The 26,321-nt window shown below is 44.4% G+C and overlaps 1 protein-coding gene across 2 annotated transcripts in view; it reads left to right on the forward strand.

Annotated features, from left to right (window-relative positions):
• Positions 1–2,396: 2,396 nt before the first annotated feature.
• Positions 2,397–26,321, forward strand: part of CTIF (cap binding complex dependent translation initiation factor) — a 167,581-nt gene continuing 143,656 nt past the window's right edge. For both annotated transcript variants that reach the window (XM_083354847.1, XM_083354848.1), the window contains exon 1: positions 2,397–2,567. The gene's annotated coding sequence lies outside the window, so the exon portion shown is untranslated. The remainder of the gene's footprint in view (positions 2,568–26,321) is intronic.

The following is a 26,321-nucleotide window of genomic DNA, read 5'->3' on the forward strand; positions in this document are numbered from 1 at the left end:
GCCACACTCTGACAAGCAAAGTCAATGGGGGAAGCTGGATTCATTTAGCAACCATGTTACTCATTTAAAAAGTGCTGTGATTCGCTTAACAACTGCGGCCAGAAGAGTCATAAAATGGGAGAAAACCCACTTAACAAACGCCTCACTTAACAACAGAATTTTAGGCTCAGTTGTGGTTGTAAGTTCCTAAAACTTTCGCATTCACACCTCCCTTTATAGGTAGTCCTCAAGTTAGGACACGAAAGAGTCATTCAGGTTATAAGTCAAGGCACCAACTGACTGGACTTGATTTTTGTGACTCTTTTTACAACAGTCATAAATCGAGTCAGTGCCGTTAAGTGAATTGTCAAAGTGAATCACGTGGACGTTAAGTGAATCCAGTAGATCTAATAGCCGTTTCTGCTGTTTTCTGCCAGGAACTTTGCAATCACGTGACTGTGGAACTCACATCTACTGGTTGCTAAGAGCCCAAAATGTGATCGTGTGACTACCGGCTCTGTGTGTGTGTGTGTCTGCATGCATACGTGTGCAGCGGTCATAAGTTCGAGTCATATCTAGCTTTTTAAAATTTCACTGTAGCTTCAAGGCCTACATGCATTTATAATCTAATCTACACATTTCCCCTAAAAATCTGAACGCCCAAATAAAGATGAATGAACGCTGAAGGCAACACTGAACAAGGAAGCTTTATTTTTAATAAAGACCTTACGAAAATAGAAAAATCTCCACACCTCCTCTGGATTCTGCAAGGGGAAACAACAACAAATACATCATCTCAACACAACGAAATAATACGGTCGCTGCCAGTTCGTCTATACCATTTATTCCCTTCGAAAAATTTTTTCCCCGTCTCCTCTGCCCAGGAATGGTGCAGCTTGCAGTTTTGCAACAGCCTAGCAGAAGCAATTAACAGAATTGCATCACGTAAGTAAGAATGGGGAGGTGGAGACACACGTAGGGTACAATTAAATGTGTCAGGAAAATAGATGGGTATCTGAGCAGGGGAAGCCTGTCTGAGACAGATTGATCGACGCTACAATCATTGGAAAAAAAATAGGTGGCAACGCTGTGGCTCATAGCATCTAGACTGGAGAAACCCCGTATATGAATTTAAACGTTCCCACCTTTTTATTGCGTTTAAATAAGCTGGGTACATTTCTGAAATAAGCTGACACGTGATTACCGACGCTTTCGATGCAGTTTACGCAGCCCAGGTTAAAACTAGCCTTGCACCTTGTTCAAGCTGTACATTAGCCTAAATTAAGGTCAGCTGCTCTGCTTAGTTTTAAAAACCACCCAAGGTTGGCCGGGAGCTGCCAGCCGTGCTGGCGGTGTGAAATTTAATATTACTATCAATTTACTATTGCTGCAGGCAATTAGACGGCTCCTATCTTTTGTTTTAAAGGGAAGGTGAGGCATGTTTTGTTTTTTTTAAAACCAGGTGAAACTGACCGGTGTCCTGTTTCCAGTTTCCTCTTAAAATCACGCTATGCTCCTTCCTTCCTTCCTTCCTTCCCTGCCACCCTTTTCTTTCCTTCCTTTCTTTCTTTCTTCCTTCCTTCCTTCCTTCCTTCCTTCCTTCTTTCCTTCCTTCTCTGCCACCCCTTTTTCCTTCCTTCCTTCCTTCCTTCCTTCCTTCCTTCCTTCCTTCCTTCCTTCTCTGCCACCCTTTTCCTTCCTTCCTTCCTTCCTTCCTTCCTTCCTTCTTTCCTTCTCTGCCACCCCTTTTTCCTTCCTTCCTTCCTTCCTTCCTTCCTTCCTTCCTTCTTTCCTTCTCTGCCACCCCTTTTTCCTTCCTTCCTTCCTTCCTTCCTTCCTTCCTTCCTTCCTTCTTTCCTTCTCTGCCACCCCTTTTTCCTTCCTTCCTTCCTTCTTTCCTTCCTTCCTTCCTTCTTTCCTTCTCTGCCACCCCTTTTTCCTTCCTTCCTTCTTTCCTTCTCTGCCACCCCTTTTTCCTTCCTTCCTTCCTTCCTTCCTTCCTTCCTTCCTTCCTTCCTTCCTTCCTTCCTTCCTTCTTTCCCCCCTTCCATCCATGATCTCCTTCCTTCCTTCCTTCCTTCCTTCCTTCCTTCCTTCCTTCCTTCCTTCCTTCCTTCCTTCCTTCCTTCTCTGCCACCCCTTTTTCCTCCCTCCCTCCCTTCCTTCCTTCCTTCCCTCCATCCTTTCTTTCCCCCTGCCTCCCCTCCCTCTCCCTCCCTCCGGGCCTCCCCTTCTCCTTTTGTCTCGGGAAAGCCCCCCCCCGCCTGAGCCCCGGATCTCGCGGCCCCTCCCCCTCCTGGCTTTCTTCTCCCGGACGGGACTACATTTCCCGGGAGCCGCAGCGCCAGATCCCCGCACGTGGCCGGCCGGCCGGGCGGAGCCGGGCACGTCACCTCCCCGCATTCTGCTGGCCCGGGTCGGAGGGGCACGTCGGAACGGGGCTGCCGCCGCTGGGCAGCCGGGACCCCTTCGCGGAGCCCGCTTCCTCCTTCCTTCCTCTTCCTTCCTTCCTCTTCCTCCCTTCCTTTTCCTCCTGCCCCGCCCGGGCAGCGCCCGATCCCGGCTTGCTGGCCGGACTCTCGGCCCAGGTAAGCCCGCGGGGGGGGGAGCCAGGCGGGCGGGGGGCAGCGCAGGGCCGGGCTCCTTCCTGGGGGGGGGCAGAGCCAGCGGGGACCCCCCCACGCCACCTCCCTCCGCCGGGGGGGGCTGCGCCTCTTTTGGGGAGCGGGTGGAAAGGGGGGGGCCGGGCTGGGGCTCCCCGCCGTCCGAGGGCGGCCCTCCCCTCTTCTCCCCCCCCTCCCGGCCGGGACGACCCCCCCCCCATGGCCTGGCGGGGCTGCGGGCGGCGCTCGCCTTTGTTTTGCGGCCATCCAAAGTTGCCCCGGGCGGGCTGCGCCAGGTGCCGGGAGGGGGAGCAGGGAGAGAACCCCCCCCCGCCAGCCTTCCTCCTCCTCCTCCTCCTTTTTTTAAAAAAAAATAAGCTCCAGTTGCGGGTCTTCTTTCTCTCCCCTCCCTCCCCCCCCAGGGCGGTTCTGGGCAGGCTGGTCGCCCCTTCCTCGTCTCCAGCCCTCTCCCCCCCTCGCTTTCTCCCCGACCCCCCCCCCCCCGACTGCCATTCGCGAAACCCGGCCCCGTCGCCCCCCCCCCCCCACGGGGAGGGGGATCTGCCAGCCAGCCAGCCAGCCCGGCCGGGGAGGAGAGGGGAGGGGAGGGGAGGGGAGGGGAGCTGTCAGCCTGGGAGAAAAGGCATCGTTCCGACGCACAAAGGTCCTCCGGTGGGGGAGGGGGGGTTGGAGGAGGAGAGGAGAGGGGGGGTGCTGCTCCGCCTGGCCTTTTCTTTCGGTGGGCTTCTTTTGGTCGTCTTCCCCCCCCCCTTGCAGTGGACGGGCGCCTCTTTTGACTGGGATTGTTGGGATGGTGGTCGTTCTTTGTAATTCTGCAAATTCTTAAGAAAGAGGAGGATTAGTTTGAGAGCTTAGGGTGAAATTGCATTATTATATATATAGAAAACATTATATATATATACATACATATACATATACACACAGACACACAATATGAGGAATCTGCCATACATCAAGGCAGATGCTCAGATTTTCTCTGGAAGGCTGTCTGTCTGTCTGTCTATCATCTCCATATCTCTATATCATCTATATCATCTCTCTCTCTCTCTCTCTCTCTCTCTCTCTCTCTCTCTCTATATATATATATATATATATATATATATATATATATATATATATATATATATATATATATGTATCTCACATATCTCTCACATGCACACAGACACATATATGTATATATGTATATATCTCTATTATATATCTGTATGTATGTATATATGTATCTGTTATCTATCTAATCTAATCTAATCTAATCTAACCTAATTAATCTATCAAGGAATCTGCCGTCCACATCAAGGCTTGAGATTTTCTCTCTGGAGGGCAATCTCTAATCTTTCTCTCTTTTGATAGAAACCCCAACCCTTTCTCTCCCAGACAATGTCTTCAGGCCAGACGCCCCTCCGCTCTCCCCTTGATCCCATTGGATTACTCATTCCTAGACTCTTGTAATCCCTTCAGCTTTCCCAGCGGCCCTGGGCGGCTTGCGGCCGATTCCCCTGTCCGGTTCTGCCCATGGAGGGAGGGGGCAGCTTGCAAGGTCTGGGGGTGGCACTCTGCTAAATTTGCAACGCATTGTGAAAAGGAACATGGCCTACAGCAGGCTTGGCAGCTGAGCTATATACCCCTGCCTAGATTTATGGATTATTAAATGCAGATTTATTTCCCTTTATAATAGCCTGCATTCAACAGTCCTAGTGTTTTAACTGATCCAAGCGTGGTGTTGTTTCTCCTGTGGGTGCACAAAATGTGCAATAGACGCTTATCCGAGCTGTAGTTGTTTACAAGGCAATGGGGTAGCCTATCCGGCGTTCCTCTCTTCCCCACTGTGTTTATACAGGGATATAAAATGGAAACTGACAAATTCCACACACAACTGGGTCTTGGACGTGCCTGACCTTTTCCCTTTTAATATTCTTCCCACCCGGGCTCGGGAGATTTGACACGGGCTGTCGGAAGAGGAGGCTTTGCTAAGGGAAAGTAAAATCGGAGTGTCTGCAACGCTCCCTTGCCGTCCCCTGCCTCTGCATTTGGACAGGCGAGGGGAAAGATTTGCAAAGGGTGGCCGCTTTGAGGCTCCTGGAGGAAACCAATCTGGGCCGGTTGAGGTGTCCATTCTCCAGGTGCAATTCTTGCAAGCGCCCCGCAGATCTCTCCCTTCCTCGGCTTTTCCCTTCGTCATGTAGCCACGTCTGATGTTTCTCCTCCTTCGTCACCGGAAAGACGGAAGGCTTTTGTGGAAGGCACCGAACGGAGGCTGAGGGAGGCTGGAATCGTCCAGGTTGCTTTTTGCTCCATCTTTCTGGGGATGCATCGATGGGGGGCAAAAAAAAGCTTTGCTACAGCCGGAAAGGCATCACAGATCGCCCTGGAGATCAGCTAGTGAGGTGACAGACGCTTCCCTCCCAAACTCACCCCGTTCTCTGTCCCCATCCTTTCTTCCCTCTAGCCCCTCTAGTGTAGAGAAACATTTGCAGCTGAATGCATAGCCCATCCCAAAGCTTGTCGCTTGCCTCGGTTTCCAAAGATGCTCCTGGAAGCAGCCTGGAGTTCATGCCTTCCCAAAACGCTGAGCATTGGATCCCAAGATACACTTAATTTTTTTTTGCAGGCTTGTGAGCAAAATTTCCAAGGATGGCTGCCTAGAATGAAATGGCAACTTTAGCTCTGATCTCTGTACACTGTTTACATCGACTTTGCCTCAATCTTAGATGTTATAGTTCGAAAATCTGACACTGTAGTAAGAACCTGGTAGTAGAAGTAGTAGTAGTAGTAATAATAATAATAATAATAATAATAATAATAATAATAATAATAATAATGTAATATATAATATAGTATAATATAGTATAATATAATTAATATAGTAAAATATAGAGCTGGCAGCGACCTCGGAGGTCATCTAGTCCAACCCCCTGCTCAGGCAGGAAACCCTATACCATCTCAGACAAATGGCTGTCCAGCCTCTTCTTAAAAACCTTGATAACCTAGTACAGGGATTTTCAACCTTTTCACCCATTGTACCACTTTTAGGATATGGCAACATCCGAGTACCACCAGTTGCCTAGCAAGGTGTCAAAAACATGATGACAAAAAAAGAAAAAGAAAAAAGTGATGAAGTACAGGCAGTCCTCAATTTACAGCAGTTTGCTTAGTGACTGTTAGAAGTTACAATGCCACTGAAAAAAGTGCCCCCCAAGCCACAGCAGAGCAAGACACCTGCCTGCCTGCCCGGCGGCGCTCTTCCTCCTGTCCGAGGTTTTCATTGTGAGCATTTCTGTTGAGGATTGGCAGGGGAGGTGGGGTGGGGGGAGTTTGGTTTTTATTTCCCCCCCCACTCTGCTGGGTGGTTGCAGCAGGTTTTGGTCGCTTCACATGACCCTGGGACACTGTGAGCGTCATAAAGATGAATCAGTTGCCAAGCGTCTGAATGTAGATCACAAGACCCTGGAGATGCTGCAAGATTCCGGCTGATCGGTGCTTCTTCTGGGCTCAGAAGCGCCAGGATCAGCGCCGAGTTCCAGCTGGATCCTGGCGCTTTTGCTGAGCCCTGACAGCCCTGCAGCTTCAGCCGTCTCTCGCTCAGGCTTATGCGGTGCTACCACGGATTCAGCTCATTCCCCTCCCCCGCTACCCCTTTTCTAGGATGGCCACGTACCACCTGCCAGGTGTCAAAATGCCACCAGTGGTACCCGTACCACTGGTTGAAAAGCCTTGACCTAGTATACAGTGAGGACTAGAAACTTGTTGAAAAAAACAGTTTTGTCTTTTTATGTGAATAGATGCTTTTTGCTAATCTGTAATTTATAAAATGTGCATGAAGGATTTGCTTTGTGCTAAAGCAGGAATTTGAAAAGTCACTAACAGGCATTTTAGACGACCAGAAGGGCACACAGTACTGCTGTATGTGACGACAGCAACAAGGTCAGTTGGGTAAACTTGATTAAATTTAAAATTTGGTAATTTACAATTTAGTATTTATCTTTTCAAGGGAGTTACTGTTACCCTTCTATTACATTTCAAGCTGAGATGGATACCAGTATGTGAAATTGACCTAAACCAAGCCAGTGTTGTTAAAAATCTCATTAAACAACTTTTATGGTTTATGGTAATCTAATTATATCAAGGTTCTAATTTGTAAAGAAAGCATCAGATTGCTAATTCTTTGTTTTGCCTACTTTTTTTTTCTTTTTTGCAAAACTATAACAAATAATTTGTGCACAAAAAGACAATTTAGATTTATTAGGCTCATTTCCTTATGGAGGGAGAACCAGAGATATACTGCTTATTTACGGAAACTTTACCAAAAATATATTTGCCAAAGTTATATATTTATAGATATAGACCATGGGTCTTCAAACTTGGCCGTTTTGTGACTTGTGGACTTCAACTCCCAGAATTCCTCAGCCAGGCACGTGTGCCTGGCTGAGGAATTCTGGGAGTTGAAGTCCACAGGTCACAAAACGGCCAAGTTTGAAGACCCCTGATATAGTTATTATCGGACAGCTGATAATTGCCAAGTGATAAAGGTAATCCTTCACTTACAAGCACAATTAGTCCAAAATTTCCATTGCTAAGCAAGACAGTTGCACCCTGTTTTGTAGCCACTTTGTCACAGTTGTTCAGCAAATCACTTTAGTTAGATGAATCATGAGGGGATTAAGCGAATCTGGCTCTTCTCCCCCCCCACTCTGCTTGTTGGGAGCCAGCTGGGAAGGTTGTCAAGAATGATTTAATAGCTAACCAGCTTATGTAATGTAAGATGTAATGATGGGAATAGATCAGCAGGGTCTGTGTCTCTTTAAGAGCCTTTGTATAAAAGGAAGGCTCTGCGGCTGTTCTCTCTCTTCCGTTTTCCTGCTGTAACTGCTGTGTGTGGAAGCCTGTTGTATTAACACATGTATTGTTCCTGGTGTACGATATTGTAGATAGTGGAAGATAAACCACCATTTAATATAGACCACTGTTTACTGTGTTTACTCCTGGGTTATCTTGTGCAATAAGACTGCACGCTTTGACCAAGGTTAAAAATGGGGATCGCATGTCCCTGGGACGGTGCAACTGTCAGAAAATACCTGCTGGTTTCCAAGCGCTTGAATTTTGATCACACGACCACGGGGATGCTGCAAAGGCTGTAGGTGGGAAAAATGGTCATATGTCACTTTTTTCCAGCTCTGCTGTAACTTTGAACGGTCACTAAACGAATGGTGTTAAGTCAGGGACTGCCTGTATTTCCTGGGAAGACTGAACAAGCCATTTGTGGCTGGGAGGCATTTTTTGAGATCAGGATAACGGTGGTGGTTGATGCTTGACTAGATAGGAAAGAAAAAGAAATAAGGAATATAGGAAGGAAGGAAGGAAGGAAGGAAAAAGGAAAGGAAGAATAGAAAAGACTCTGGCAATTAGATACCCAAGGGGTATTTAGAATAGAATAGAATAGAAAATATGGATAGAATAGAATAGAATAATGTGTAATGGAATAGAATAGAATAGAGTAGAGTAGAGCAGAGCAGAGTAGAGTAGAGTAGAGTAGAGTAGAGTAGAGTAGAAAATATGGATAGGATAGAATAGAATAGAACAATATGGAATGGAATGGAATAGAATAGAGCTGGAAGGGACCTCGGAGGTCTTCTAGTCCAGCCCCCTGCTCAAGCAGGAGAACCTATACCATCTCAGACAAGTGACTGTGCAGTCTTTTCTTAAAAACCTCCAGTGATGGAGCCCCCACGATTTCTGGTGGCCGGCTGTTCCACTGGTTAATTGTCCTCACTGTCAGGAAGTTTCTGCTTAATTCCAGGTTGCTTCTCTCTTTGATCAGTTTCCAACCATGGTTTCTCGTCCTTCCCTCTGGTGCTTTGGGGAATACTTTGACCCCCTCCTCTTCTTTGTGGCAGCCCCTCAAATACTGGAATGCTGCTATCATGTCTCCCCTATTTCTTCTTTTCTTTAGACTAGCCAAACCCAAGTCCTGCGGCCGTTCTTATATGTTTTAGCCTCCAGGCCTTGGATCATCTTAGTTGTTCCTCTCTGAATTTTTTCAAAACTCTCAACATATTTTTTCTCATATGGTGGCCAATATTGGCTGCAGTATTCCAGGTGTGGCCTCACCAGGTTTTTATAAAGTGGTACTAATAATTTGCGTGATCTTGATTCTATGCCTCTGTTTATGCAACCCAGGATTGTGTTAGCTTTTTTGGTTGCTGCTCCACAATGCTGGCTCATAGTCAAGGGACCATCCACTAGGATTCCAAGGTATAGAAAGAATGGAATGGAATGGAATGGAATGGAATGGAATAGAATAGAATAGAATAGAATAGAATAGAATAGAATAGAATAGAATAGAATAGAATAGAATAGAATAGAATAGAATAGAATAGAATATAAAATATGGATAGAATAGAATAGAATAATATGTAATGGAATAGAATAGAATAGAATAGAATAGAATAGAATAGAATATAAAATATGGATAGAATAGAATAGAATAATATGTAATGGAATAGAATAGTAGAATAGAGTAGAATAGAATATAAAATATGGATTGGTTAGAATAGAATAGAATAGAATAGAATAGAATAGAATAGAATAGAATAGAATAGAATAGAATAGAATAGAATAGAATAGAATAGAATATAAAATATGGATAGAATAGAATAGAATAATATGTAATGGAATAGAATAGAATAGAGTAGAGTAGAATATAAAATATGGATAGGATAGGATAGAATAGAATAGAATAGAAAATATGGATAGAATAGAATAGAATAATATGTAATGGAATAGAATAGAATAGAATAGAATAGAATAGAGTAGAATAGAGTAGAATATAAAATATGGATAGGATAGAATAGGATAGAATAGAATAGAATATAAAATATGGATAGGATAGAATAGAATAGAATAGAATAGAATAGAATAGAATAGAATAGAATAGAATAGAATAGAATAGAATAGAATAGAAAATATGGATAGGATAGAATAGAATAATATGTAATGGAATAGAATAGAATAGAATAGAGTAGAATATAAAATATGGATAGGATAGGATAGAATAGAATAGAATAGAATAGAATAGAATAGAAAATATGGATAGAATAGAATAGAATAATGTAATGGAATAGAATAGAATAGAATAGAGTAGAATATAAAATATGGATAGGATAGGATAGAATAGAATAGAATAGAATAGAAAATATGGATAGAATAGAATAGAATAATATGTAATGGAATAGAATAGAATAGAATAGAATAGAATAGAGTAGAATATAAAATATGGATAGGATAGGATAGGATAGAATAGAATAGAACAGAACAATATGGAATGGAATAGAATAGAATAGAGCTGGAAGGGACCTCGGAGGTCTTCTAGTCCAGCCCCCTGCTCAAGCAGGAGAACCTATATTTCATTCAGCAAAGATCTGGGTGAGGAGCTGGGTCTTCATGCCCTTCCAAACACCAAAATCCTTTAATTGTATTTGGTTATCTTAATTAATTGCTGACTTACTGTACATGTAAGCTCAACAGGAGAAAGTGAGGCTTAATGGAATTTAAGGGGTCCTGTCTTTCTCTCTTTAACACACAGTGTTGAGCTTTAGAAATGGCCATGCCATCTGAAAAAATATTTAGAAGTCAGTAAACCTAATTCCAGAAATGTGTGCAGATCAGATTAAACTCCGAAAGATAATGAAGTTCGGGGGGGGGGATTGTTCTGGACGTTTTTCTAACCCAGAGGAAGTAATGGTGTCGTTCTGAAACACAAATTCGGGTTTTGAATAAATATACAGCAAAAAATTACTTTCCACGTGTGGCTATAAAGTGTAAATTGGGGTTGACACATTTTTTAGATAGGGTGAAAAGTGTTGGAAAGAAACAGGAAAATCCTTCTGTAATCTGTGAGGCAGCCTTTTTTTTTAAAAAAAAATCTGGCTCACTTGGCATCAGGCAAGTCTAAAGTTGCCACGTGGATTCCCTGTGGGATTCCCCCAGATTACAAGGTTTCTGATCCCCTTTGTGGGCTGCCGTCTACACAATGACATCAGGAGTTGCATCAGCCTTAATCTCATTAAGTTAGAACAATTAACCAGTGGAACAACCTGCATCCAGAACCTGTGAATGCTCCAACACCGGAAGTTTTTAAGAAGAGACTGGGCAGCCGTTTGTCTGAAATGGTGTACGACAGGGCTCTTCAAACATGGCCCTTTTATGACTCGTGGACTTCAACTCCCAGAATTCCTCAGCCAGCGTGTCTGACTGAGGAATTCTGGGAGTTGAAGTCCACAAGTCATAAAAGGCCAAGTTTGAAGACCCCTGTTATAGGTTCTCCTGCCTGAGCTGGGGGCTGGAGGAGAAGACCTCCAAGGTCCCTCCCTACTACTACTACTACTACTGCTACTACTACTACTACTACTACTACTACTACTAATAATAATAATAATAATAATAATAATTCTTATTCTTATTTTATTTATTTATTTATTTTATTTTATTACATTTATATACCGCCCTTTCCCTGAGGACTCAGGGCGGCTTATTAGCCTTCCATGGCTACATAACTTTTCTGTGTGCGAAATGAAGAATGTTTTTCTTCTTCCATGCCTCTGCACATAGGCAGACTTTATTTTCTTTTTGTTTTAGAAACGAATTAAATGCTGGAGTGGCTTTAGAAGTGAGGACAAGTCTGTCTGGAGCCAAGCCAAGATAAATCCAATATGAAAACTTGAAAAATCTGCTTTCTACCTCTGCCCGGCTTCTTGCTTGACTTACAATCATTTGTAACTCCTTGACTTACAATCATGTGTTTAGTGGCCATTCCAGGTTACAGTGGCACTGAAAAAGTGACTTACGACTGTTTTTCACACTTACGACCATCACAGCAGCACAGCAATTCGGACGCTTGGCTACCGACTCATATTTAGGACGGTTGCAATGTCCCGAGGTCACGTGTTCACCTTTTGCGACCTTCTGACAGGCAGGGGAAGCTAGAGTCACTTAACAAGTGTGTTACTAATGTAATAACTGCAGCAATTCACTTAGTAACTCTGGCAAGCAAGGTCGTAAAATGAGGCAAAACTCACTTAAGAACTTGTCTTGCTTAGCGACAGAAATTTTACCTCAGTTGTGGTCGTAAACTGGGGGCTACATTGATATTCAGCGCGTCTGAAATCCTTTTGCCATCACTGCACTGTATTTTGAATGCAGCTCACCGAAGTTTTATTTAGTATTTGTAATAAAACTGTTGTCAACAATCTTCGAGCAGACGGCTTGATGTTACTTTGCTGACTTAGAAATACACATTTGCAAAACATATGTCGAAGCTTTGTGGCGCCCCTTTTTTTGTTGTGTAGCTAAGAATGGTCCTCCCCAACTGTTTGAAAAGATGCTTTGCGGAGCCAGTTTTATCCTCATTAAAGCTGCGGGGTTTGTAAACTGCAATTTGGCAAAGACGAACAAGCCAAGATGCTAAACCATAGCCAGGTTTCATGAACCAGTGTAGGGAGTGAACACACATGTCAGTAGTCCTCAAGTTACCACTAGCGTTGGGACCAAAATTTCCGTGGTTGTTGTAATGCCTGTTTTTACTACCCTTTTTTGTCATGGTTGTTAAGTGAATCCGTTGTTGAATGAAACACACCATCATTAAGCAAATCCATCCCCCCTCCGCCCTCGCTTGTTAGAAGCTCCCTTGGCCGTCATTGAAGCTGGGATGCTGCAACTGTTGTAAATCCATGCCTGTTGGCAAGGGCCCCAGTTTTGATCAAGTGACCATGGGGAATGCTGAGATGGTCACAAGGGTGAGGACCGGTCATAAGTCACTTTTTTCAGCCCCATTGTAACTTTAATAAATAAAGCCAGAGTCACTTGATGGTAAGATGGACAACATACAATTTTAATAAATAAAAATCAATGCTGAATGATCACCAAACAAAGGGTTGCAAGTCATCACCCTGTAATAAGATTAGAGTAGAATAGAGCTGAAAGGGACCTTGGAGGTCTTCTAGTCCAGCCCCCTGCTGGAGCAGGATTATTAAGGGACTGCCAACCGGATTTAGCGTGGGGGCAATACCAGAAGGGACAAAGGAAGAAAGTGAGATATATTAGATTTAGATTAGATTAGATTAGATAATCTTTATTGTCATTTTTTCCTGTGGGCACAATGGCACACATTAAAAATGAAATTTGGTTCCTTGCTCTCAAAGTGTACACATACACAACACATTTAAAAATACTATATGTAACATATGTATAGACCTACACCCTTACCTATAAGTAACATATAAATATTAATCACTAAATGTCAATCATTAGTATATTAATCAACCCACACAAGAAAAGAGATGCTATAAGGCAGGGGTAGGCAACCTCGGCTCTTTTATGATTCATGGACTTCAACTCCCAGAATTCCTGAGTCAGCATAGCTAACGCATAGTTAGCTGACTCAGGAATTCTGGGAGTTGAAGTCCATGAGTCATAAAAGAGCCGAGGTTGCCTACCCCTGATATAGGATCTCCTGCTCGAGCAGAGGGTTGGACTAGAAGACCTCCAAGGCCCATTCCAACTCTGATGATGGTGTTGACATATCACATTAAGCCCAAATGTATTTTCATGGATTGTGGTTTGCTGAAAGATCCTACGGGCCATACGTATGAGCCCAGAGCAAATATTAATCTTCTGCTTTTGTCAATTTCCTTTTATATTTTTTGGGGAGCTGGTAGTGAGGAAAAAATACCGTCTTTCTTGGGATCAGGGACAAAGAGTGTGATAGAAAGTTAAGGCTTCAGTGCCCGTCTTTGTGGTCCCCTGTCCATTGCTGCAACAGCACCTTCATTTTTATACCTTCATCTGAATTCTGTTCCATTTTCATGGAGAACGACTGACCGACTGACTGTAAACTAGCTATTAATCCATGTTCAGAAGACATCCAGGACATGGTTAAGCCAAAATCCAGCCATGGGGCTCCTTAACCACAATATATCCCCTGGTCTGCATTTGGGCAACACGTAAAGCCAAAGCAGAGTGTGGCTGGATGCATTGTTAGACCCAAACCATCGACTCCTGCCGCCAAAATGCATCAGAAGATCTCTGTAGTGGCAGGAGGCCGTTCAGAAGTGACTTTTGCCAGTCTGAAGACATCACAGCTGGAATACACAGGAAGGCCTTCTCCAGGCAAGCCAGTTTAGGTGTGTTTCCAATTATTGTTCAGAACCAGATTTGGCTAATCTCTTAAGAAGGCTTGGAAATAATGGATGAAAGACAATTCCAATTTTCAGTTGATGCGTCAGTGAGAATAGAGCTGGAAGGGACCTTGGAGGTCATCTAGTCCAACCCCCTGCTCAAGCAGGAGACTCTATGCCATTTCAGTCAAATGGCTGTCCAGTCTCTTTTAGAAAGCCTCCAGTGACGGAGTGCCCACAACTTCTGGTGACAAGCTGTTCCACTGGTTAATTGTCCTCACTGTCAGAAAATTTCTCCTTAATTCCAGGTTGCTTCATCTCTTTGATCACTTTCCAACCCTTGTTTCTTGTCCTCTGGTGCTTTGGTGAATAACGTGACCCCCTCTTCTTTGGGGTAGCTCCTCAAATACTCCTCAAATATCATGTCCCCCCTGTTTCTTCTCTTTAGACTAGCTAAACCCAACTCCTGCAGCCGTTCTTCGTATGTTTTAGTCTCCGGGCCTTGGATCCTCTTAGTTGCTCTTCTCTGCACTTTTTCCAAAATCTCAACATCTTTTTTGTAATGTGAGGACCCAAACTGGATGCACAATTCCAGGTGGTAACCTTACTAAGGCTTTATGAAGGCAGATGTCCTACGTGTGATTGTTTGGGAGGAAATTTTGTGGATTTTTAAGACAGCTGGCAAAATATTGATTTGCAATCAGGCTGTAGGTTGAACATTATACTCATTTTTACTGAGATAAGCAGATGCCTAAAGAAGGTGCAAACAAAGTCGGAGTGAGCAGTTGATGATCTTATTTTGAGGTAGTCAGATAATTTGGTTGGAAAGAAAAGGCAAAATAATATCCACTTTCATGAATTTAGAACAGAATGTGGGAAGAGAATCTTGATCATTGAGATAACTGGGCTTCCTCCAGATGCTGGTCCAACTTGGTCAACCAGTTATTTAAGTACCTTAAATTATTTCTGGAGAAACTTGTGCATTTGTATCCCTTATGTTTACAAGGCCACATGCTTACAAGGCCACATGCCTCCAAAAGCGTCTAGATCAGGGGTAAGCAACCTTGGCTCTTTTATGACTCGTGGACTTCAACTCCCAGAATTCCTGAGCCGGCACGGCTCAGCTTGGAAACCTCTCCCTTTCCCCTCAGCATGGCTGGCTCAGGAATTCTGGGAGTTGAAGTCCACGAGTCATAAAAGAGCCAAGGTTGCCTACCCCTGGTCTAGATTGTCATGTGTGGACTTCAACTCCCAGAATTCCCCAGCCAGCTGAACTTTATAATTAAACTTTGCTTGAAGGTCTGTCCCGTGATTTTATCCGGTTTATATTTGTAGGGAAATGTGAGGAATAGGTCATTAGAGGTTTCGTTGGTACTCTTTTATAGCAAATATTCCATCTTTGATGGTGTCCGTCAGCCATGAAAACCAGTCCATGCTGTACACCAGGGGTCCTCAAACGTGGCCACTTTAAGACTTCTGGACTTCAACTCCCAGAATTCTGCCAGCCAGCTATGCTGGCTAGGGAATTGTGGCAGTTGAAGCCCACAAGTCTTAAAGTGGCCAAGTTTGAGGACTCCGGCTATACACCGAGAGCCCTGCCACGTGGCACAGAGGTTAGAATGCGGTATTGCAGGCTGGCTCTGCCCACTGCTAGGAGTTCGATCCTGACGGGGTTCAAGATTGACTCAGCCTTCCGTCCTTCCGAGGTCAGTAAAATGAAGGCCCAGATTGTTGGGGACAAATATGCAGACTCTGTAAACCACTTAGAGGGGGCTGCAAGGACTGTGAAGTGGTATATAAGTCTTTAAGTGCCATTGCTATTAAGGGGAAGACTTGGCTTCTTCATTGAAAAAAAAAATTCTGCCATGTAGACCGTGAGAGAAATAAGTCCTGATACTTTCTCATGTTGATACCTGTGATCCTTTCTCCTTCCTTTTTAATATCCATTTGAAGCTACCAATCAAGAAATTGCCAAACAAGGTAACAGTAAACAGCCTAATCAAAGAACTTCTAGGGCCGCTCTCCACTGGCACTGAGAGGGCAGGAGGCTAGAATATAATAATAATAATAATAATAATAATAATAATAATAATAATAATAATAATAATAATAATAATAACAACAACAACAACAACAACAACAACAACAACAACAACAATAATAATAATAATAATAATAATAATAATAAGTTGGAAGGGACCTTGGAAGTCATCTAGTCCAACCTGTTCAGATAGGAAACCCTATACCATTTCAGACAACTGACTATCCAGTCTCTTCTTAAAAACTTCCAATGTTGGAGCATTCACAGCTTCTGGAGGCAGGCGGTTCCACTGGTTAATTGTTCTCACTGTCAGGAAGTTTCTCCTTAGTTCCAGGTTGCTTCTCTCCTTGATGAGTTTCCATCCGTTGCTTCTTGTCCTGCCTTCAGGTGCTTTGGAGAAGAGCTTGACTCCCTCTTCTTTGGGGCAGCCCCTGAGATACTGGAAGACTGCTATCATGTCACCCCTCATCCTTCTCTTAATTAAACTACACATACCCAATTCCATATAAACGGAGAGCAAATTCACTCCTTACTAGCACTGATGATTTTACCTAGTTTGGTCATGAAAAGTCTGCCAAAATATCAACCACACTCAGAGAGGACCATGGACCTCACGGTCGTCCTCCTCCTCCTCCTCTCCACAACCCCCTTTCTAGCACTGATGATGTTACCTAGTTTGGGTCATGAAACATCTGCAAGAAAAGAAGCAAGCTGAAGAGAGCAGGCCAGGACCTTCAGTTCAACCTTGAGCTACAAATATTCTCCCACCAGCTGAGAGGGGATGAGGGGACTCCCCTTATTGATCAGACTGGCTTTCAGGAAATTATTGTACGCTGTACACTGAGTTATTTCAGGCTGATTCTAAACACTGCACCCTTCTTATTTATGTGCCGGGTTAGTGTTTCCTGTTCATGCTGGATTTTATGTGTAGAATTAACCACGGATACTTAAATTGCTATTATCACCCGTGTTCCTTTTCATCTAATTTAATTAGATTTGATTAATCTTTTTCCTCATATGAGTGATTGTATAATTTATTAGCTAAAATTTCTTTTGAGTGGCTGGCAGTCTTACAGAAGGACATACTATGATTGTAGAAGTGAAGCTGGAAAGGCCACGGCAGTTAAGTTTCGGACCTTGGTTTGAGTTGAGGTTCATTGGCTGGGTTGACCCCTCCTGACCGTCCATAATATAATCCTGTCGGGTTTGGATTTGAAAGGGTTTTGTGGATGTAGACATCGTGGTTTATAGCTACAGCATTTGACTTAGAATATACTCTGCGGAACCATTATGCCTTTTTAGAGAAGCAGTGTAATTAGCCTTATCCCTGTGAACAAGATGTAAATAAGTAGATAATAGCATGCTAAATAGAGCAGAACATTTTTATCTTAAGAGCTGTGGTCTGCAACTGCCGGTCCGTGGACCGGTACCGGGCTGTGGCACGCCAGCAACCGGTCCGCACAAACAAGCGAAGCCCCATCCGTGGGATGCAGGCAGCACACAAAACCACGCATCCTCCGGTCCGTGGAAAAAACTCTCTCCACGGAACCGGTGGTCCCTGGTGCCCAAAAGGTTGGGGGCCTTGATTTACGACCACAGTCTGAATTGGAACTTCCGTCACTGAGCTGTGCGGTCTTTAAATGAGTCGTGACCGATTTTATGACATTTTTGAGGCAGGAGTTAATGACACCCGTCAGTAAGCAAATCTGGCTCCACCCATTGAGCTTGCTTGTCAGAAAACCCCCCAGGAGGGTTACAGCAATCGCAGGACCCCGGATGCTGCAGCTGTTGCAAATACACACCTGTTCCTAAGCATCTGAATTTTGAATAGGTGTACACACAGGGATGCTTCAGGGGTCACGAAGGCAAGTAACTGGCCATCAGTCCCTTTTTTTCAGGACCACTATAAAACTTTAAACGGTCGCTAAGCGAACGGCTGTAAGTTCGGCACAATTTGTATTTCTTCCAGTTCAACCACTTTTTTTCTGAATTCAACTTGGAATCTTCATTTTTTTTTTTCATTAGCATGTGGAAGTGAGATCTTTGCATGTTTGATTTTGGCTTCCCAAGTAAAGGGTTGTGTTTTTTTTTTATCCGTCTCTGAATTTCATTAGCTCAGAGGTCTCCAACCTTGCCCGGCTCAAGGACCGGAGAAAAGCAGAGCAGCTTCAAAATTGGTGAGCGTGCACACGTGTGCATGGGGCCTCGCACACTGGTGCAGCACTAGCAGCTCGGTTTGGGTATAAGGCATGTGCTGGCGCCATGTGCATGCACAAACGGGCTGTGCAAATTACCCGGGCTAGTGGCACATGCGCAAATGGGCTGCGGACACCCGCCCCACGCTAGGACCCCCGTTCGCACCCACACACATGCGCAAAAGGCCGCAGGTGCTAGCACGAGTGGTGGTGGGGGTAAATGCGCACCCACGTGTGCGTGCACCGGCCAGCTGTTTCTGTAGCCCGCTAGCCATAGGTTGGGGACCCCTGATTTAGCTTATTAAAAATTTTTCGTGCCTTATTCTTGTCTTCTAGTGCAGCAGTCCCCAGCCTTTCCATCTTGGCAGACCAGCAATGGGATGGGGAGGGGTGGCGAGGCCATGGTTCCATGTGAGCGGCAGGTGTGCACGCAGCTCCATTTCTGCAAGTGGTGGTCCTATGTTCTTGCCGCTTGCACAAATGTTGGGGTCAATAAGCTGACTCTGTAAACTGCTCAGAGAGGGCTGCAAACTCCCTTCCTTCCTTCCTTCCTTCCTTCCTTCCTTCCTTCCTTCCTTCCCTCCCTCCCTCCCTCCCTCCCTCCCTCCTGAGTCCTTGGGGAGAAGGGTGGCATATAAATTTAGTAAATCTAAATCTAAATCTCTCTGAAGGCGCAGTGGTTAGAATGCGGTACTGCAGGCTAACTTCCTCCTCACTATCAGCAGTTCGATCCTGACCGGCTCAAGTTTGACTCAGCCTTCTGTCCTTCCGAGGTCGGTAAATTGAGGACCCGAATTGTAGGGGGCAATAAGCTGACTCTTTAAACCGCTTAGGGAGGGCTGTAAAGCCCTGTGAAGCGGGATATAAATCTAAGCGCTGTTGCTATTTTCCCTTGAAGCTGACACTGACTTAGAACTTTCCCTTGATGGAAAAGCTGGGTGGCCTTGCAGATGTTCAGCTTCAGTCAAGGCAAAGCCATTAGCAAGGGCATTTCCCGGCCATCACCAATTATCTTTTCCGTCCTTCTTTACGGTCATGATTTTGGAGAAAGGAGGAGAGGTAAAACAAAGTAGGTGCAGGAAAACTTTAGCCTTCCCCCCCCCAAAAAAAAGACAAAATATAGCCATCTCGAGCACGGAAGTGACTCTAACCAACGCGCAAAAGTTTAAAAGATAAAAACTAAATGTACAGTAAGTGAAAAGGGGGGAAATCTCGGACAGACCTGCTTTGCTGTTCATTGGGCGTCCTGTTCCTTTTGACATGATTTGAATTGAAATGGTTAGTTTCAACTGGGTTTAATGAATAACAGAATAACAGTTAAAAGGGACCTTAGAAGTACAACCCCTTTGTTCAAGCAGGAGACTCTTATACCATTCCAGACAAATGGCCATCCAATCTCTTCTTAAAAACCTCCAATAACAATAATAATAATAATAACAACAACAACAACAACAACAACAACAACAACAATAATAATAATAATAATAATAGTAATAGTAATAGTAGTAATAGTAGTAGTAGTAGTAGTAAAGTTGGAAGGGACCTTGGAGGTCATCTAGTCCAACCCCCTGCTCAGGCTGGAAACCCTATACCACCATTTCAGACCAATGGCTGTCCAGTCTCTTCTTAAAGACTTCCAGTGTTGGAGCATTCACCGCTTCTGGAGGCAGGTGGTTCCACTGGTTAATTGCTCTATGGAGCACCCTCAATTTCTGGAGGCAAGTAGTTCCACGGATTAATTGTGCTAACTGTCATGAAATTTCTCCTTGGTTCCCGGTTGGTTTTCAAAGGTTCAGTGTCAGGCTGGCATGAAAGTTATTCAAGCTTCCTTAAAGGAAGTTTAAGAGAATTCAGAATTTCTAGCATTGGTTACAGACAACCCTCAACCTATGGCTGCAATTAAGCCACAATTTCTGTTGCTAAGCAGGGCAGCTGTCAAATGAGCTTTGACCCATTTTACAACTTTTCTGGCTGCGGTTATTAAGTGAATCGCTGCAGTTGTTAACTTAGTAACAGGGTTGTTAAGTGCATCTGGTTTCCCCATGGACTTTGTTTGTCAGAAGGTTATCATCATCATCATCATCATCATTAAACCTGCACCTTAGAGGTCTTCTAGACCAACCCCCTTCTCAGGCAGGAAACCCTTTCAATAAAGGTTCATTCAAGTCACGTGATCTGTGACCGTCACAGCTGGCCTCTGGCAACCAAGGCCAAATCAGGGAAGCCTGATTTGCTTAACAAAGCCGTGACGCGCTTAACATCCCTGGAAAAAAATTGGTTGTAAAACCAGGCAGGATTCCCTTAACTGCCACCTGGTTTAATGACGATAATTCTGCTGCAAATGGTGCTTGTAAGTTGAGGACTGCTTGCATCAAACAAGCCCTGTGCTTTTCCCTGGTTCGACAGAGAAGGGAAATATTTTGGCTTTCCCCGTTTCCACCCACAGAGGCTCCTCTCAAAAATCAAGAAAGGGGGGACACGAACGGGAAACGGGGTTGTATAAATGCGGCATCCGATGTGGCAAAATGCTTCATGCAGCATAATGTCAGCCCTGAATGGGCCACTAAGCCAGTGTTTCCCAACCTTGGCCACTTGAAGATGTGTGGACTTCAATTCCCAGAATTCCCCACTCAGCATAGCTGACTAGGGAATTCTGGGAATTGAAGTCCACACATTTTCAAGTGACCAAGGTTGGGAAACACTGCGCTAAGCAGTTGGATTCCTTGTTCCTGCCGGCTGGTGGGAACCGCGGAGAAGCTTAGAGAGCAGCAGTTAATTAAAGCTTTTGAGGGAAAACCTCCGTTGCAGCGCTACCCAAACACACGCCCCTCCCCCAAAAATCAGTTGTTTATCATTGGCTTTTAAAAGGATAATGAAGCATCGGTTTAATTTTTGTAATGCCCAAATATCGGCATAGATTCATTTTGGGGATATTAAAGGAAAGACAGCCATTTGGAATCTAGAATTAATTTAACCTCCAGAGCTAGGCCTGGAGAAGAACAAAGCCTCCAGAGGATCTCGGCTGGTGCAGGCGCTCTTGTGCGCTCTGGAGGCCACGTCTTCCTTTGAAGAGTTTCCCCAACTTTGGAACAGATGTGTGACTGAGGTCAGAAAGAGCTGGGACCCCAAAAGGGAAGACCTCTTACCAGTAAGGACCACTCTCTTCCTGGCGTTCCTCATTTCTGTACTGGAATATCCAGTCTCCAGAACGAAAGAAAATCCCCCTCCCCCCCCCTACAGACCTTGTTTTCTGGCCTGTAGTTCAGAGTAGGCAGAAGACCATAAATCAGTTTGCCATGCAATGTGTGTGTCAAGGCTTCTGAAGGCCGGTGGACGATAAATGGAGTTTAAATGACGTGCATCAAATTCTCCTCTGAGCAAATAGGACAAGGACTTGCACCACCAGCCACCATGTCCTTGTTCAATTTACTCAGAGGAGAATTTGGCAATGACTTATAATGCCTTGGTAAGGCCACACTCGGAATACAGCATCCAGTTTCGGTCACCACGATGAAAAATAGAGGTTGAGACTCTGGAAAGAGTGCAGAGAAGAGCAACAAAGATGATCAGGGGGCTGGAGGCTAAAACATATCAGGAACGGTTGCTGGAATTGGGGGTGTCTAGTTTAATGAAGAAAAGGATGAGGGGTGACATGATAGTAGTCTTCCAATATCTCAGGGGCTGCCCCAAAGAAGAGGCAGTCAAGCTGTTCTCCAAAGCGCCTGAAGGCAGGAGAAGCAGCATTGGATGGAAACTCATCAAGGAGAGAAGCAACCTAGGACTAAGGAGAAACTTCATGACAGTCAGAACAAATTAACCAGTGGAACTACCTGCCTCCAGAAGCTGTGAGTGCTCCAACACTGGAAATTTTTAAGAAGAGACTGGACAGCCATTTGTCCGAAATGGTATAGGGTTTCCTGCCTGAGCAGGGGGTTGGACTAGAAGACCTCCAAGGTCCCTTCCAGGTCTATTCTAAATTATTCTAAAATCACCTAGCAGCTGGCCTTTGCCACCCCCTGCATTGCAACCTACCAGTGATCAGTTAAAACACATTCCAGAACAATAGAGTCGGAGCAAAACAAGGGGCCACCCTCAAGTGCAAAAGTGTGCATATGTGATGATATGTTGACCAGAAAGCCAAAAATAGCCGGAGTCAGCCACGCCAGGCATCTGACTGATTTCCTGCCATTTCAGGCTGCATTTTTAAACAACGCCGTTTGGGTATCAGGTGTAAAAATTAATCCCCCCCGCCGCCGCCCTTGCTTCTCTGCGTGCTTTGGATTTTTCGCTTGCCAAGTCTTTAATTTTCCTCATGCGAGGAGAAAAGAGTGAGTAGGAACGAGATGAACTGGAGGGCTGCCTATTTTACAGCAGCTTTTAGGATTTCAGCATACATTATACATCCCGACCCATCTGGGAGCAGATCAGCAAACCCGTTGTTATTTTTGCTCACTTTTGAGCTTTGCCCAGGGCTTACTACCAGTGCCAAGAGCAGACGGCGTTACAACAGGCGAGCTGGGATTAGTAGTGTAACTGGAGAGGTCTCCAACCTCTTTCTCGGTTCGTGGACCGGAGAGAAAGGGAGGGGGAAGCATTTTACGTGTGCGTGCACACAAACGGCAGCCTGGGCACGCGTGGCACAAATGGGGCAGTGCTAGTGCCCGTGTGACACTCGCTAGCACCGCCCCATTTTTGCTGCGTGGTGCCCTGTTCTCACTGCGCGGCACCCCGTTCTCACCACATCGCGCCCTGTTTGTATAGCGGCAGTGGTGCTAGCTCAGCTGGGAGTGAGTCCATGCGCACGTGTGCGCACTAGCCAGCCTATTCCGTGCCCCGGTGGCCAGTCGGTCACGGCCCAGTAGTGGCCCGGGAAACACAGATTGGGGGCCCCTGGTGTAACTGAGTTTACGTGGGGAAAAGACTGGGAAGAGTGGAAATTTTGTGAAAGTAGGCCTGTGCGTGCAGTTTTACAATTAATCCTCATAGGTGGTGGCGACTTCAAGACCCATACTGTCTGGGGATTCTGGGTGTCGCAGTCCCAACCCATCGGCAGGAGGGAAGAGCAGGGCAGGCCAAGCTGAGGACCAGAGGCAACAAGAGGCTGTGTGGTCACCCTTTGTAAAAGACCGTCATTGTGTTGCACCTTCTCTCCAAAGTGAGTCCGCCTGAATATCATGTTCTGGTTAAGCAGAAAGATAGAGAAATTAAGTTCTTGACAAAAGATATTCACGTGATGCTGCGACCGTCATAAATATGAGTCAGTTGCCGAGCGTCTGAATTTTGATCACATGACCACAGGGGAGGCTGCAACCGGTCACGAGTCCCTTTTTTTCCACTGTCGTTATAACTGAACGGTCATTAAACGGATGGTTATAAGTAGAGGATTATCTGTATCTGACCAATGAGGGAAACATCTGTGCCTTGTTTTTGTTTTCCCCCCACTTCATTTAGAAATGAGAAGGCCGCACTCTCCATCTGGAGTTCGCCGTCTGGGTGAAAGACCTTTGCACAAGTGGGATTCTGTTCATTTGTTAAATTTGTATGCTGCTCACCTCACCGACACGGCAATTCTGCTCTCAGCGTTTCGTTGAGATTCACAGGAATATGGCTGACCTGCTTAGCGCAAACAGTTAGCTTGAGCACGGGAAGGCTGCGATGGTTGTAAGTGCGAAAACTGGTCATAAGTCATTTTTTCCTGTGCTTTTGTAGCTTCAAATGGTCCCTGAAAGCATGGCTGTAAATTGAGCACTAACAGAGTTGGAAGGGACCTTGGAGGTCTTCTAGTCTATTCATCTCTATTCTATCGTTTTGTTATTCTATTCTATTCTATTCTGTTCTGTTCTATTGCATTGCATTGCATATATTCTATTCTATTCTGTTCTGTTCTGTTCTGTTCTATTGCATTGCATTGCATTGCATTGCATATATTCTATTCTGTTCTGTTCTGTTCTGTTGCATTGCATTGCATTGCATTGCATTGCATATATTCTATTCTATTCTGTTCTGTTCTGTTCTATTCTACTCTACTCTGTTCTGTTCTATTCTGTTCTGTTCTATTGCATTGCATTGCATATATTCTATTCTATTCTATTCTATTCTATTCTATTCTATTCTATTCTATTCTATTCTATTCTATTCTATTCTATTCTATTCTATTCTATTCTATTCTATTCTATTCTATTCTTTCTGAATTCCATTCTATTCTTTTCTGTTCTTTATTCTATTCTACTCTTTATTCGGTTGTATTCTTTATTCTTTCTCTATTCTATTGCTATTCTATATATGCTAGCAGGCATATACATAGAATGAAGGCTACTGCTAAGCTTGTAAGCCGCCCTGAGTCTTCGGAGAAGGGCGGGATATAAATGGAATTAAAATAAAAAATAAATAAATAAATTCTATTCTTTTCTTTATTCGGTTCTTTATTCTTTTCTATTCTTTCTCTATTCTATTCTTTTGCTTTCCTATTCTATTCCATTTCTGTTCCATTTCTATTCTATTCCATTCCATTCCATATTTTCTATTCTATTCTATTCTGTTCTGTTCTGTTCTGTTCTATTCCGTTCCGTTCCGTTCCATTCCATCTTTTCTCTTCTCTTCTCTTCTCTTCTCTTCTCTTCTCTTCTCTTCTCTTCTCTTCTCTTCTCTTCTCTTCCCTTCCCTTCCCTTCCCTTCCCTTCCCTTCTCTTCCATTCCATTCCATTCTTCTATTCTGTTCTGTTCCGTTCCAGTTCTGTGTGCCTCGCTGGCTGGGGTCGCACTCTAAGCCTCCATCTCCCTAGAGTAGAGTTGAGTAATTATGGCCTCTTCATGACTGGTGGACTTCAACTCCCAGAATTCCTGAGCCAGCATGGGGAACTATGGCCCCTTCACGACTCGTGGACTACAACTCCCAGAATTCCTGAGCCAGCATGGGCCATAGTTCCCCACCACTGTCCTAGAGGGTAAGAACAGACACACCTGCGGCCAGCCCCCGGTTCCCTTTTCTCCTTTAATTAAAAGCCATGAAATAAGAATCTGGCAGGACATAAATCGAGCCTCTCCGTTTAGGATGAGAGCACCTCAAGGCACCCCCTAAGCTCTGAAAGGCCTACTTGGACAGTGAAGCTGGCTCCAGCTCTGCCTTTGTTCTGGAGGCCTGGCCAGTAATTAGCTAAGAAAAGCAAGGAAGGGGAATGTAGGCCCAAAAAGATCAACAGGTAGAAGAGTCAATAATGCCTTGGTAAAGCCACACTTGGAATATTGCCTAGGGTTTTCATCACCACGATGTAAAAAAGATGTTGAGACTCAGGAAAGGGTGCAGAGAAGGGGCAACAAAGATGATCAGGGACTGGAGACTAAAACATATAAGGAACGGTTGCGGAAAGACCAGGGGTAACATGATAGCCGTCTTCCAGTATCTCAGGGGCTGCCCCAAAGAAGAGGCAGTCAAGCTATTCTCCAAAGCGCCTGAAGGCAGGACAAGAAGCAACGGATGGAAAATCATCAAGGAGAGAAGCAACCTGGAACTAAGGAGAAACTTCCTGAAATGGTATAGTGTTTCCTGCCTGAGCAGGGGGTTGGACTAGATGACCTCCAAGATCCCTTGTAACATTATATTGTTGTTGTTGTTATTAAGGATCAGCCTTCTGGTTGAGTCACCGATAGTTCGGAAATCAAGAGAAATGATCCATTCACAGAACCATGCTGAGTCATTCCTGGCTATCAAGGTTTCGGTGTCGGCAGATTTAGGGACTGTAAATACTATGCAAGCAAAAAAAGAACTCTCAAACTTCTCAAGGTCTTCTACTCAGCAAAAGCAATCCTTATTTATAGCAAAGCAGCAGCTAAAATGTTCCTCTAATGACTTTAGCTATGTGGAAAAATATTTCCCAATTAACCTTTAATCCCCTGAAAACAGATATTTAAGAGGAAATGCTGACAGATTCTTAAAGTACAACATCACCAGCAGGTGGTCATCCTAGTTATTTTAAAGGCACCTCAACTTTCACCTACTCTATTTGTTCCTCAAAACTAGATTGGAATGGAATGGAATAGAATTAGAATTAGAATTAGAATTAGAATAGAATAGAATAGAATAGAATAGAATAGAATAGAATAGAATAGAATAGAATAGAATAGAATAGAATAGAATAGAATCTGGAAGGGACCTTGGAGGTCTTCTAGTCCAGCCCCCTGCTCAAGCAGGAGAACCTCTACCATCTCAGACGATTGTCTAGTTTCTTCTTAAAAACCTCCAGGGATGGAGCGCCTACAATTTCTGGTTGCAAACTGTTCCACTGGTTAATTGTCCTCCCTGTCAGGAAGTTTC

This window comes from Vipera ursinii (assembly GCF_947247035.1).
Source record: "Vipera ursinii genome assembly, chromosome: 2".
Taxonomy (NCBI): Eukaryota; Metazoa; Chordata; class Lepidosauria; order Squamata; family Viperidae; genus Vipera; species Vipera ursinii.